We start from the raw sequence: 13,596 nt of genomic DNA, 5'->3' as shown, positions 1-13,596 counted from the left end.
AAAAGGAAAGTCCATTACTCTCAAGATAAAGATCAACTAAGATGGGGCAAACTGGATGGGGGCACCTTCACCCTGAAGGAAGCCAGACTGTATTTAGAAGACAAGGATCAGGAAAGGAAAGTGAATTGGCACAACAATGTATGGGACTCAACCATCTGGCCAAAGATTAAAACCTTCCTATGGCTCTTAATGCACCACAAGATCCTTACTTGGGAGAACCTATGCAAAAGAGGTTTCAAGGGTCCATCCCGATGCCCCCTCTATGAGAGAGAAGAGGAAACGATGAATCACCTCCTCAACAACTATGAATGGACTAATCAACTCTGGATTTGGATGGAGGAAATCTTTAAACAAACAGACAGAATCACAGAATCTATACAGGATAGCATAGAAAATTGGGGAACAAATTATTCCAGTTGTAACATAGTGAACATCCTATGGAAACTAAGCCCTGGTTTCAAAGTTTGGTCTACCTGGAAAGAAAGGAATAGAAGAATTTTTCAAAAATAATCCAGGCCACTAGAAATCATTAAAACAAGTATCATGCAAAACATGCGTGAGACATCCCTTACCAAGTGTAAAGCAGAACAGAAGCTCGAGCCATTCGCAAATGACAGGCAAATAATGTAGGTTTTTGGGATAAATGCTACCACACCTACCGTTTCTCAGGTGTAGAGACATCCTCCTTATTCCTCTCCAGTTTCCTGGCAACCTCCTAAACCAGGATTTTACAAGTTAAATTTTGATGGTGCCTCTCGAGGCAACCCAGGACCTCCAGGCCTAGGAGGTTTAATAAGAAACAATAATGGTGAAATTATTCACATCTTCAGTCAATCTATGGGGGAAGCTACCAATAATGAGGCCGAATTCGTGGCTTTAGAGCAAGGTTTACTAATCCTTATTCGCTTGGGGAAAGGGGCTACAGTGGTGGAAGGAGATTCGCTCCTAGCTATCAACGCAGCAAGGAAATTACAAACTGGTACACGGTCTGAAAAGGTCATTAAGCACTGGAGACTAGCTAAAGTAACAGAACTCATAGCTGAACATCTTTTAGCTCTCAATGGGGTGGTTCTGCAGGTCATTAGGCGAAAAGAAAATGCCATGGCGGATTGTCTTGCAAACCATGGAGTCGACCCTCGAAATGATAAATTGGACACCTGTTGGCAGGACGTCGCGTGTGAGGATCTTCAGGACAGATGTTTACAACTCTCCAGGCAAGACCTTACTGGCATGACAGGAGAGTGGAACGGTACCCATGGGACGGCTCATCATAATTTATGAAGCCAGTCATCTTTGTCCTTACCCGAATTCATAATGCCTGGATATGGCACCGGGAATGGGAGGCCTATGGTTCATATCAGGAGGGGGGAAGATCAATCTCAAGGATGCAGGTCAGATCACACATCGCGTATCAAAGGACATGTGGCCTAGTTTTAGCACGATTAAGTGTGGCAATATGATTGTAATCGACTGCGATCATGGAAAAGGCAATCAGTAAACTGATGCGGAACATAGCCATCAGGAATAAAGGAATTAAGAAGGCTCTGCCTGGGGTCGAGAACCCTCACATTGCACCTTCAATTATACATACACAAACCTTTGGAATTATTTTCACCTACCCTATTTATCTCTTAGAACTAAGACCGGGGTGCACTGTGAGGTATATATGAACCTGTTATTAATCGTCGACACACATTTGCATTATGGAAAATAGAGTCAATAGAAGAATTAGAGCGACCAAGGATTTGAATCGAGCCCAGGAGATGTTTGAGGCCTCGATCTCCACAAAGGACAAAAAGAATATTGAAGAACTACAAGTTAAGGTGGACGAAGCCTAGGAAGATCTGAACATCAATACTATCGGTGAGGAAGTTGATTGGCTCGAGGACCCGGGCACTCCAACCACCAGGGCCACTCAATTTCTAAGAACTCAAAGTGAGGCCTGGTGCATGAAAACCATGCTCGCCAAAGCATTGAGCATGCAAGGAGCTGCCATGAAAGATGCCTAACATGAAAATTCTCTCGCCTTGGCCAAGAATTCTATGAGGTTAGACAAACTGGAAATCAACATGAAAGCACTCACTGAGGAAATGAGAATGCTGTCTCAAAGTATGGGAGCCATCATTAGGTTCTTCAATATCCCAATTAGCTAGGGGAATAATGCTGCTATGGATATCTAGAAGGACGATGTCAAAATCACCACAGTCAAACGCCACAAGTCCCAACATATTCCCAAGGAAGGTGAGGAAGCTGGCCCAACCGCTACTGTTACTCATGTCGATGTAGAAATCAACCAGTGAGCACCTTGGAGGCGGGTTTCCAAAGGTTGCAGTCTGCCCTCTATTGTTTTGTTTTCTTTCTAGTGTCTGATGTTAAGGTAATACAACGGGCCATTCAACAACCATCTTTGTCAGTTTTTACCCTCGTTCTGTCTGGCAGCCCTGTGTAGTTGGCCATTACTCGTGTAGATCTTTGTTTGATCTAAGCTTTGTTTGGGTAGTTTCAGTTCAAAGTGGCAGGCCTCGTGCTCCATAAGGCCTTGTATGCAGTTTCTGTTTTGATTGGCCTGCATTTCTCTAATCTTTTGGAAATGGTAGACCCATTTTGTAACTCTCTGTAATTTTGTGATATAATATATACCAACTGATTTACAAAAAAAAAAAACAAACAACAGAAACTAATATCTAATGTCTGAAATCATTTTGTATTCTGTGTGGTGAAATCTCTTCTTTCAAATCTCCGACCCTCATCTCACTGTTGTTTTTAAAAATAACTTGTAACTGTGTTAATCTTGTCATAATTAAGTAGATCATATGTGAAGTTATGTTCTACAACTATCGATTTTAATGATATGAAATGACATTTAGCTACTCCAGGGCAGCTTGTTTTATTAATATGCTAGATCACGTTCTATTTTGATTAACCAGAGCTCTCCTATCAATAAATAGAAGTTGTTTTTTTGGCATTTATTCAGAGAAGTAATGTGTACTCATGGCTTTCTCTACTTAAAATTGTTTTACTATTTACTAATTCTGGATTAGATAACTGCACATTTGGCCACTGGTCTCGTATTATTGAATATTAACTGAACTTAGTTCTTCAGAAAATGTCTGAAATCAATCCATATTCCATGTGATGAAATCTATGCTTTCAACTCTTTGATCCTCCTCCTCTCTCGTCTCGCCATTGGTTTTGCAAACAACTTGTAACTGCGTTAATATTGTCATAATTGAGTAGATCATATGTGAAATGATGCTCAACTATTATTGATTTTAATGATATGAAATGACATTTAGCTACTCAAGGGAAACTTATTTTATTAATATTCTAGATCACGTTTTGTTTTGATTAACCAGAGCTCACCTATCAACAAATACAAGTTTTTCTTTTTTGGCATTTATTCAAGTAACGTGTACTTAGGACATTCACTACGTAAAATTGTTTTACTAGTTACTAATTCTGGATTAGAAAATTGCATATTTGGCGATTGTACTCGTATTATTCAACATTAACCAAACTTAGTTTAGTGTACTTTCTTCTTTGCAAATTTTCTAATGTCCTCTAATATAAGCACAGTGAGAATAAGAGCTACAACTACTAGTCCCAACAACTAAAAAAATCCATACGTCAATAGCCCGTCCATGTTGAGGCTCTGTAGTAAACCATTTAAGCAAATCGATAAATAATACTAATTACATTTTGTAAAAGTTACAATGCGAGCTTTGCAGAAAGAAGCTTTCCTATCGAAAAGCATGAATATCAAAATCAACTTGCAAAATATTTCTATTCCAAATGATTTAGACATTAGCAATTATGAAATTGAACATTGTAACTACAATTAACATCGTAACTAAGACATGTTTCATTAGCAATTATGAAATTGAACATTGTAGCTATAATTAACATTGTAATTGAGACATGTTTATCGACATTTGCAATTGTAGAATATGTAAAGCTATTTATGTTTATACATATGCATTTGTTCTGATCCACACATGCTTACTTCGAACAACGCATTCCTCACAACCATTTTTGCACAACTTTCTTCACATAGTTATTTATGTGGTTGCGAAATACGTTGATAAATAATAATAAACACAAGAACAATATATATCTCTCTCTCTCTCTCTCTCTCTCTCTCTCTCTCTCTCTCTCTCTCTCTCTCTCTCTCTATCTATATATATATATATATAATATCTTTCCCCAAGGAAAATTTGTAACTTTCATTATGTAAAATATTGAAAATTACATGATGTAGATGCTGCAAAAGGAGCATATGTAAAAACTGGTGGCGTTTCCACATGTTGTGTAAAGTCTAAAAAGTGATTGTTACATGACTGTAACTGATATGTTGAAACATAATATTATATGCAAATACATAGGTCTATGAATTGGCACAAAAAACAAAATGACAAAAAAAGTAGCTCCATCTATGATTTGTGAAGAGTCGGGTAGTTTCTGCCCCCTGGACATGATGATCTATGAAAGGCCTATGGAAATACTAGTAGAATTCATGTCCATTCTGCTCCTGTATCATCCAATAACCAATAGGTTGTTGTGCTGCTTCCTTGGAAAGGTTATCAAAAAGTTGGTTCCTCTCCCTGTAGATATGACGACATGATATATAGTCAAACTGTGATTTTAAAGAAATAATTTCATCCAGAAAATTCCTGAGTGTGTGCACGTGACATTCATATTGTTGATTGAACCAATTAATGACAAGTTTTGAGTCACCAAATATCTGAAGTTATCGGCATCCTTTCTCAAGGGAAAAGGTAAGAATATGTCTGAGGTTGTTAAGTTCTGAAAAATTATTTGTGCCTCTCCCTAAACCCATCCTCATCTTATAATAATGATCGTCACTAAGATATAAAACTGCTCCACCACCACAACCTACTTGCTGAGTTGATCCATCAAAATAAGCCCAGGGAACAATTTTGTCAATGGTTTCTGCAACTATATTCCTGTGTTGTTTTCTAGGTTCTTAATTCAGAATCATATTGTACAATGCATAAATGTGAGAAAAAGAGAGATGCCAGTTAGGAACCTTCTCTTGGAAAATGAGTGTTAGAAAATTATATATTACAGAGCAATGGAACACATAAAATATTGCAGAAATATAAACATAGAAAACACATAAAACAAGAGAGACACAGATATACGTGGTTCACCCAGTTTGGGCTACATCCGCGGAGAAACAGCTAGTCCTTCTTTTATTATATTATCCAGCAAACTGAAGAGATACAACCTACAACAGATCCGTTGTAACTCCCTCTTCGCTCTCAATCTCCTCTCTCTTCCTCACTCAGAATACAGATATACATAGGCGCAATACAATTCCCTCATATATGGCGAGGGGTTGCCTTCTAGGGCAAAAAACCCTAAATTAAACATAACTTATACCGTCAGATCTCTGCCTAATGAACGGCCCAAATTGACTACGAAATTACAACATTTTACGAGGCAATTTTACATCTATTCTTAGCTTCGAGGGCACTGCCCCTGAAACCCCCTGCCACGGGGGGGCTCCCAAAAGGTCGCAGCCACCCCCTCGGACCCCCCCTGCAGCAAATATGCGTTGCCACCCCATTTCGAACTGGGGTCCAATGCGGCGATACCTTTGAATACAGAAGATAATCAGGCTCCACACCCAACAGTCTCCCACTTGGAGACTAATTATAGCAACTCCACCTCTGCTTCATTTGCTGTACAATGACTCCACTTTGGACCTGGCTATTTCTCATCTTCTTCATCATACTTGAAGACCAATTGAAACTGAGCAGATTCTTAGTTTCTCCATGGTTACAACTTTTGTTAACATATCTACAGGATTCTGGCTAGTGTGTATCTTTTCCAGCTTCAATTGTCCATCTTCCAATGCTGACCGTATGAAATGGTACTTGAACTATATATGCTTAGTCTTGGAATGAAATGCAGAGTTCTTTGCAAGATGTATGGCACTCTGGTTGTCACTATATAACCTCCCCAACTCCTGCTTCTTACACAATTCATCCAGAAACCTTTGTAACCAAATCATTTCTTTACTAGCCTCTGTAGTAGCAACATACTCTGCTTCTGTTGTTGAGAGTGCAACAACACTTTGCAATTTTGAGACCCAATTGACAGTCGTTCCACCTATAGTAAACACATACCCTGTTGTGCTCCTCCTGTTATCTCTATCACCCGCCATATCTGCATCAACATATCCCTGTAGAGAAATGTTTGAACCACCAAAGCATAATGCTTGATTTGTGGTACCTCTCAAATACCTAATAATCCACTTCACTGCCATCCAATGTTCTTTTCATGGATTGTTCATGTACCTGCTTACAACTCCCACTGCATGTGCAATATCAGGCCTTGTGCAGAACATTGCATACATTAAACTTCCAACTGCTAATGCATATGGAACTTTAGACATATAATCCATGTCTTCTTGGGTCTTTGGGCACAACTCCTTACTGAGTTTGAAATGGCTAGCAAAAGGTGTAGTAATTGGTTTTGCATTGTGCATATTAAATCTTTTCAACACCTTTTGTATGTACTCATTCTGAGACAATGTTAATTTGTGATTTTTTCTGTCTCTAGTTATTCTCATACCAAGGATTTGTTTTGCAGCTCCCAAATCCTTCATTGGAAATGAATTTGCCAATTTTCCTTTGAGCACATTTATTTCCTGCATGTTAGACCATGCAACAAGCATGTCATCTACATACAATAATAATATAATATAGTTACCATCATTTTTCTTTTTCAGATAAACACAATGATCAGAGGGACATCTAGTATAACCTTGTTTAGACATAAACTTGTCAAATTTTAGATACCACTGCCTTGGAGCCTGTTTTAAGCCATACAAGCTCTTCTTCAACCTGCACACTAGTTTCTCCTTCCATTTTACCTCATATCCTTGTAGTTGATGCATATATATCTCTTCCTCCAAATCCCCATGGAGAAAGGTTGTCTTTACATCTAACTGCTCAAGATGCAAATCTTCAACTGCTACTAGACTTAAAATAGTTCTAGTTGAAGTCATTTTAACAACAGGAGAAAATATTTCATCAAAATGAATACCTTTCTTCTGTGCAAACCCCTTCACCACAAGTGTAGCTTTGTACCTTTTCCTACCTCCATCTTCCTCCTTCAACTTGTAAACCCATTTATTCTGCAACGCTGTTTTACCTGCAGGAAACCTGACTAAGTCCCAAGTCTGGTTATGTGCTAAGGAGTCCATCTCTTCTTTCATGGCTTGCTCCCACTTTTTCTTGGTTTCTACCTGCACTGCTTCTTCATAACATTCTGGTTCACCAGAATCAGTCAACAATACATAATATAATGAAGGAGAGTATCGTTCAGGGGGTCTACTTATCCTAGTAGATCTTCTAACACCACTTTCAGGTGTTTGAAGTGCTTGTTGTTGTTGTGGTTGTTGTTTTGGCTATTGGTCATTATGATTTTTAGGCACCATCACTTTTCCTGTGATATCGTCAAGCATTGTGTATTCTCTGTTTTATTTTGCCTGTTTCTTTTCCTGTAGCTGATCCTTATACAAAACCTTTTCATTGAATATTACATCTCTGCTCCTAATGATTTTTTGATTTTCATAATCATATAAGCGATAACCAAAATCATTAACACCATATCCAATTGATATGATATTCACCTTATGAGTGACATCAGTTAAAGATTTATTAAACTAAGGTATTACAGACTCATGTGCTGGTGTGTGTGTTCTGTGTTATTGTAGCAACGGATCGATCAAATTACTAATGCACAGACAATAAAATGGAAAGACAACAGAGAAATACAGTAAGCATACATAAAGACACAAGCAATTTTAATAAGGAGTTCACTCTATTCTCCGAGGCTACATCTCTGGTCCAGCTCTCAGTGGCGGCCTTATTTTATTGTGCCTTTAAGCAGAGAAATTACAATACAGGGACTCAATGTGAGTTCTCCTGAAGCAGGTTTTGCTTAGCAGGGTGGTTCTTGGATTCCCCAAGCCACTTGAGTACATAAACTTCTTCTTCCTACCAGCTCTGTGACCTTCTGGTCTACAAGGTAGAGCCCAATGTGGTGCTCAGCCTGGACAGATTCCTCTATGGGAAGGCTTGAATCTTCAAGCTCTCTGGTGCTCGATGCTACCTCTAGTCAGCTCAGCCCTCTGTCTCTTTTGCTTTGCTTTACTTTTCTCTGTGTTTAGTCCTCCCCTCTGGGTTCACTGTTCCACTTCTTCATCTCTCAAATTTTTGTTGTCTTACTTCCCTTCTCAACTCAACTAACTGTCTTCTTCCTCTGTTCATGGCTTTAGCCATTCAACCCCTATGCTTGTTTGGTCCCTCTTCCACCTCTGTCTCTTCACCTTCTGCAGTTGTGCTTGGAGTTCCCTGTTCGGCATCATCATCAGTGCTCAGGGAGTGGCCACTTGTCCTCCTCTAAATGGTGCCAGCATACTTCATTGATTCATTTCTTTAGTTACGTCGTGGATGAATCTTTCCTCCATCGTGGCGGTCAAAACGGATTCCAAATCTCTTCTAAAACACGACGTATTCCCTTGTCGATTATGCTTCCTCCGTTGAGCACGACCTCAGTCGTTTGATCTGAGCCATCCAGATCCGATGCCATACACAGGTTTCACGCGGTTGACTTGCTCGACCAATAGCGCACGATCAATGGCAGTTTTCTCTCACCTCCACTTGCGACGTGTCGATCAGTGTATGGAATCGCTCTGCTCTCGTCCAAAACCTCTTGCCGTTCAAGGGTGCCCCGATCAAAACCGCCGGTTTCCAGAGTGTGGGTCCTGCTGTTTGTACGTTTAGCACTCTTACCTTTTCAGCCCACGATTCTGCGGCTCCCGATGTGACCAAGTGCTCAGGCTTCCCCATTTCAACCATGTTTTCTTAGCGCTAATCACGCATCAAAAATCACCTCTTTTCCAATTCCGAGCCTCCCAGGGGCTACTTTAGCCTCCTGCGCGGTCTTCATGGGCCTCGGTCAGTGTGCTTTGACCGAGGTCCTCGTTGTTCCACATTAGCTATCATTGCCACTGGTTCAGGGTGTCTTTGATCACTGTTTTGGAGTTCTTTAGAGATTTGTTCGACCTGATACAGTCATGGTTCTTTGATAGTCTTCTATGGATCCAATTCGGATCATGGCCTTCCCACTAAAAAAGCTTTTGGACCACCCAAGTTGGTTTTTAAGCATCGACTAAGTGAGGATACTGTTTCCTCACTTGTCCAATCTCAATCCACTTTATGCTGCTCAGCTTTGAACCTTTGAGCCCAATCCTGAGGTACTCCACATTTCCCCTGCGCGTTGTCCTTACCTTCCTGTCTAGCACTGTGTCTTCCTGTAACTCATTGAGATATTCAGGTAATAGGTCATCGATAGAAGGAAATTGACTCTGCTCTTTAGGGTCCTCAATCATTGAAGGTTCAAATAATCTCAAGCAATCTGCATTTACGACTGAGTAGATGTGCATGTAAGCTGGTAAATCAAGGCAAAAATCATTTTCCCCAATCTTATCAAGTATCCTAAAAGGTCCATACCTGATAGGCTTTAGCTTTTTACCTTCACCTTGCATCTTGTCCTTGCTGATATACAGCTAGACTTGGTCTCCAACTTGAAAGCTATGCTCCATCCGATGCTTATCATGCCTAGCCTTATACTTGGCCTGGCTCTTTTCCGGCTATTCCTGTACTTCCTGGTGGATCTCCTGGATCTGTTCAATGAACCTAGTTGCCTTGTCCACATCACTGTGTCCATCAACCATGGTATCTTTACCAAAGACAAAATCCAAAGGAGACCTTGGTGTGAAACCAAAACAGGTCTCAAAAGGAGATCTCTGTGTAGAAGAGTGCTTGGCTCTGTTGTAAGCATGTTGCACATAACACAAGTGTTCATCCCAAAGCTTAGGATGTTTGTTGCAATAACCTCTCAGTAACTAGATCACTGTCCTGTTTACTACTTCTGTCTAGCCATCTGTTTGTCGATGAAAAGTTGTGCTTTTCTTTAGTTTGGTGTCCATCAGTTCCCACAGACTCGACCAAAAATTCCCCACAAATCGGGTGTCTCTATCAAATACAATGGAAGTGGGTAATCCAAAATGAACCCATACATGTTCAAAGAACAATTTTGCAATCTGTTCAGCTGTGATCTGTTTACTACAAGGTATCAAAATACACATTTTGCTGAACCTATCCACAACAACATATATATAGTCATGACCTTTCCTAGATTTAGGCAGTCCTCCAACAAAATCCATGGAAACACTTTCCCAAGGGTGAGAAGGAACTGGTAACAGAGTGTACAAGCCTAGTTTTCTGTTGCTGGGCTTGCTTTTAGCACACATGGTACACCCTCTTACATACCTAGAAACTGTCTCGTTCATTTTCAGCCCAAAGTGACCTGATATCAGAGAAGTGTGTGCTTCCCTAATTATCTTTATCCTCTCAGTTTGTGGAATGCAGAGTTTCCCACAATGATATAAGATTCGGTCCTTCATATGATAGTCCAATTCTTCTACTCTTTTACCTTGACTCAAAGTTGCATATACATCTTTAAAGTCCATATCCTGAGCATTTTGTTCTATGTAGCTTTCATGTAGCACAGAATTATGCTTAAGTATGGTGGATGCATTTATAATGGGTCTAGATAACATGTCTGCAACCTTGTTATGTACACCCTTTTTATATCTGATGACCAAATGAAACTGTTGTAGAAACCCCATCCATCTGTAATGTCTTGATTGCTGCAACTTATTTTGGGAGTGTAGATATTGAAGTGGTTGATGATCAGTATGTATTACTATCTCTTTTCCCATTAAGTAATCTTTCCACTTTTTCACACTCTGAACTAATGCATACAATTCTTTATCATATGTAGGATAGTTAACTATTGCAGGATTAAAAGTCTCAGAATGATAACGTATGGGTTTACCGTGCTGTGTCAACACTGCTCCCATGGCATAGTCACTGGAATCAGTTTGGATCTCAAATGGTCTTTGTAAATCAGGCAGTGCTAGTACAGGTGTTGTACTAATTCTCTCTTTCAAGGTGTCGAAGGCTTTCTGATGTTTGCCTCCCCACTGAAACACCTTATTCAATCCTATTAAAGCATGTAAGGGAGCTGCAATCGAGGAGAAGTTAGAAATGAACTTCCTCCAATATTGTGCTGCTCCTAAGAAGCTTCTCACTTCTGTAGCAGACCTGGGTTTAGGCCAGTTCATAATGAATGCCACTTTAGAGGGATCTATTTTTAATTCACCTCCCCCTACTATATGACCCAAGTAATTTAGAGATGTTTTGCCAAATTCACATTTTGAGAGTTTAACATAAAGTTTTTTCTCTTTTCAAAACATCTAATGTCTGCTTAACATGCTTTAAATGTTCTTCCCACGTTTTACTAAAAATCAGAATGTCATCCAGATACACAATAACAAAATCATCAAGAAAAGGTCTAAGTACATCATTCATTAATCTCATGAAAGTAGCAGGAGCATTAGTTAAGCCAAAAGGCATAACCAGCCATTCATATAATCCCTGCTTTGTCTTGAAAGAAGTCTTCCATGCATCTTGCTCTACAACTCTGACCTCATGGTATCCACTGTGCAAATCCAGCTTGGTGAAATAAACAGCTTCCTTCAATTGATCTAAAAGATCATCTATGCGAGGAAGGGGATAACGATTTTTTATTGTTATCTTATTCAGTGATCGGTAATCAATGCACATTCTCTAAAAGCCATCTTTCTTTCTCACCAAAACGATTGGTGACCCACATGGTGATGTGCTAGGCCTGATGAAGCCCTTCTCGAGCAACTCCTACACCTGCTTCTTGATTTCAGCATTCTCTAAAGCAGACAACCTTTTATACCTGTGGCTGCTATAGTTGTTTCATCTCCCAAGTTTGACCCCAAATCTTTCTGAATAGCTGCAGCTGTCTTCTTCTTCTTGCCCTCGGACTTCTTAGGTCTCAGCTCTGGATGTAGAATCCAACAATGCACATCATCATGCCCCTCCTTTTTACAGTGATTGCATGAAGCTTTGGCTTTTTGTGCAGTGTTAGCCTTCCTTGCTTTCCACTTCTGCTTTCTTTTCTCCTTGCTCTTACTTACAGTGGGTAGGGATGGTCCCCCAACTTCTGGATTTCCATTCTTTCCTCTAGCTTCTAGATGAGTAGCTTATACAGATACCTCATCTATACTAGTGGGATTAAACATGAGGATAGTATGCCTCATGTAGTTGTGTAGACCACCGATGTACTTCAAAAGAGTCTCTGGTTAGTCTAATGAGATACCCAATATCAATGCTCTCTTTCTGAACTCTTGAGCATACCCTTGCACACTTTGCCCTTTCAACTGTCGAAGAGTTTGCCAACTCATCATGGCTTGTTGCATGTAGGCCAATGGATAGAATTGCTTTTTGATTGCAGAAACAAAGTCACTCCAGACATAGATGGTATTACCACGTCTTTTCATATCGGCTTGGGTTCTGCCTTCCCACCAAACCAAGGCAGTGCCTCCTAGGCGTAGGCTTGCCAGATGAATCTTACTCTTGTCTGATTTTATGTTCTGTACCCTGCAATACACAACAATTTGTCTAATCCAATTGTCCAACTTTTCAGCATTTAGCTCTCTATCATATATAGGCAAATCAAATTTACCATCTAACTTAATCAAAGATGCTTTCTTATTATGCACAGGGCTATTAGGAGGTGAGAAAGCTTTCCTCTTTCCCCTTTCCTTTGTAGTGGTCATGGCAATGAGACTCATCTTCTTCTTTATCTTGTTTAGAACCTAAAGAATCTTCAACCTTTTGCTTTCTAAAGTCTCTGTACATTTCTTCTACTTATAGCTAGGAAACTCTCTATGAATTGAGGGTCTGGCCCAACAGAACCTTCCTCTGACATTGTCTTCCGAGAATAGACTCTCCCAATTTCAGGATTAGTTTCCACCAACTCTCCTTCTCCTAATTTGAGCTTTGATCTTGTGAGCATTCACAGCTAAACCAACACAAGCTTGTCTAACCTTACAACCTAGAGCTTTGATACCACTTGATTTGATATTCACCCTATGAGTGACATCAGTTAAAGATTTATTAAACTAAGGTATTACAGACTCATGTGCTGGTGTGTGTGTTCTATGTTATTGTAGCAACGGATTGATCAGATTGCCAATACATAGACAATAAAATGGAAACACAATAGAGAAATACAGTAAGCATACATAAAGACACGGAGTTCACCCTATTCTCCAGGACTACATCTCCAGTCCAGCTCTCAGTGGTGGCCTTATTTTATTGTGCCTTTAAGTAGAGAAATTACAATACAGGGACTCAACGTGAGTTCTCCTGAAGCAGTTTTTGCTTGGTAGGGTGGTTCTTGGATTCCCCAAGCCACTTGAGTACACAGACTTCTTCTTCCTACCAACTCTGTGACCCTCTGGTCTACAGGGTAGAGCCCAATGTGGTGCTCAGCCCAGACAGATTCCTCTATGGGAAGGCTTGAATCTTCAAGCTCTCTGGTGCTCGATGTTGCCTCTGGTTATCTCGGCCCTCTATCTCTTCTGCTTTGCTTTATTGTTCTCTGTGTTTAGTCCTC

Source organism: Pinus tabuliformis, chromosome 4_1 (assembly GCF_031772625.1).
Source record: "Pinus tabuliformis cultivar Carrire ecotype Pingquan chromosome 4_1, CPIR1, whole genome shotgun sequence".
Classification (NCBI taxonomy): domain Eukaryota; kingdom Viridiplantae; phylum Streptophyta; class Pinopsida; order Pinales; family Pinaceae; genus Pinus; species Pinus tabuliformis.
The sequence above is the reverse complement of the archived record's forward strand: the minus strand, read 5'-3'. Positions refer to the sequence as shown.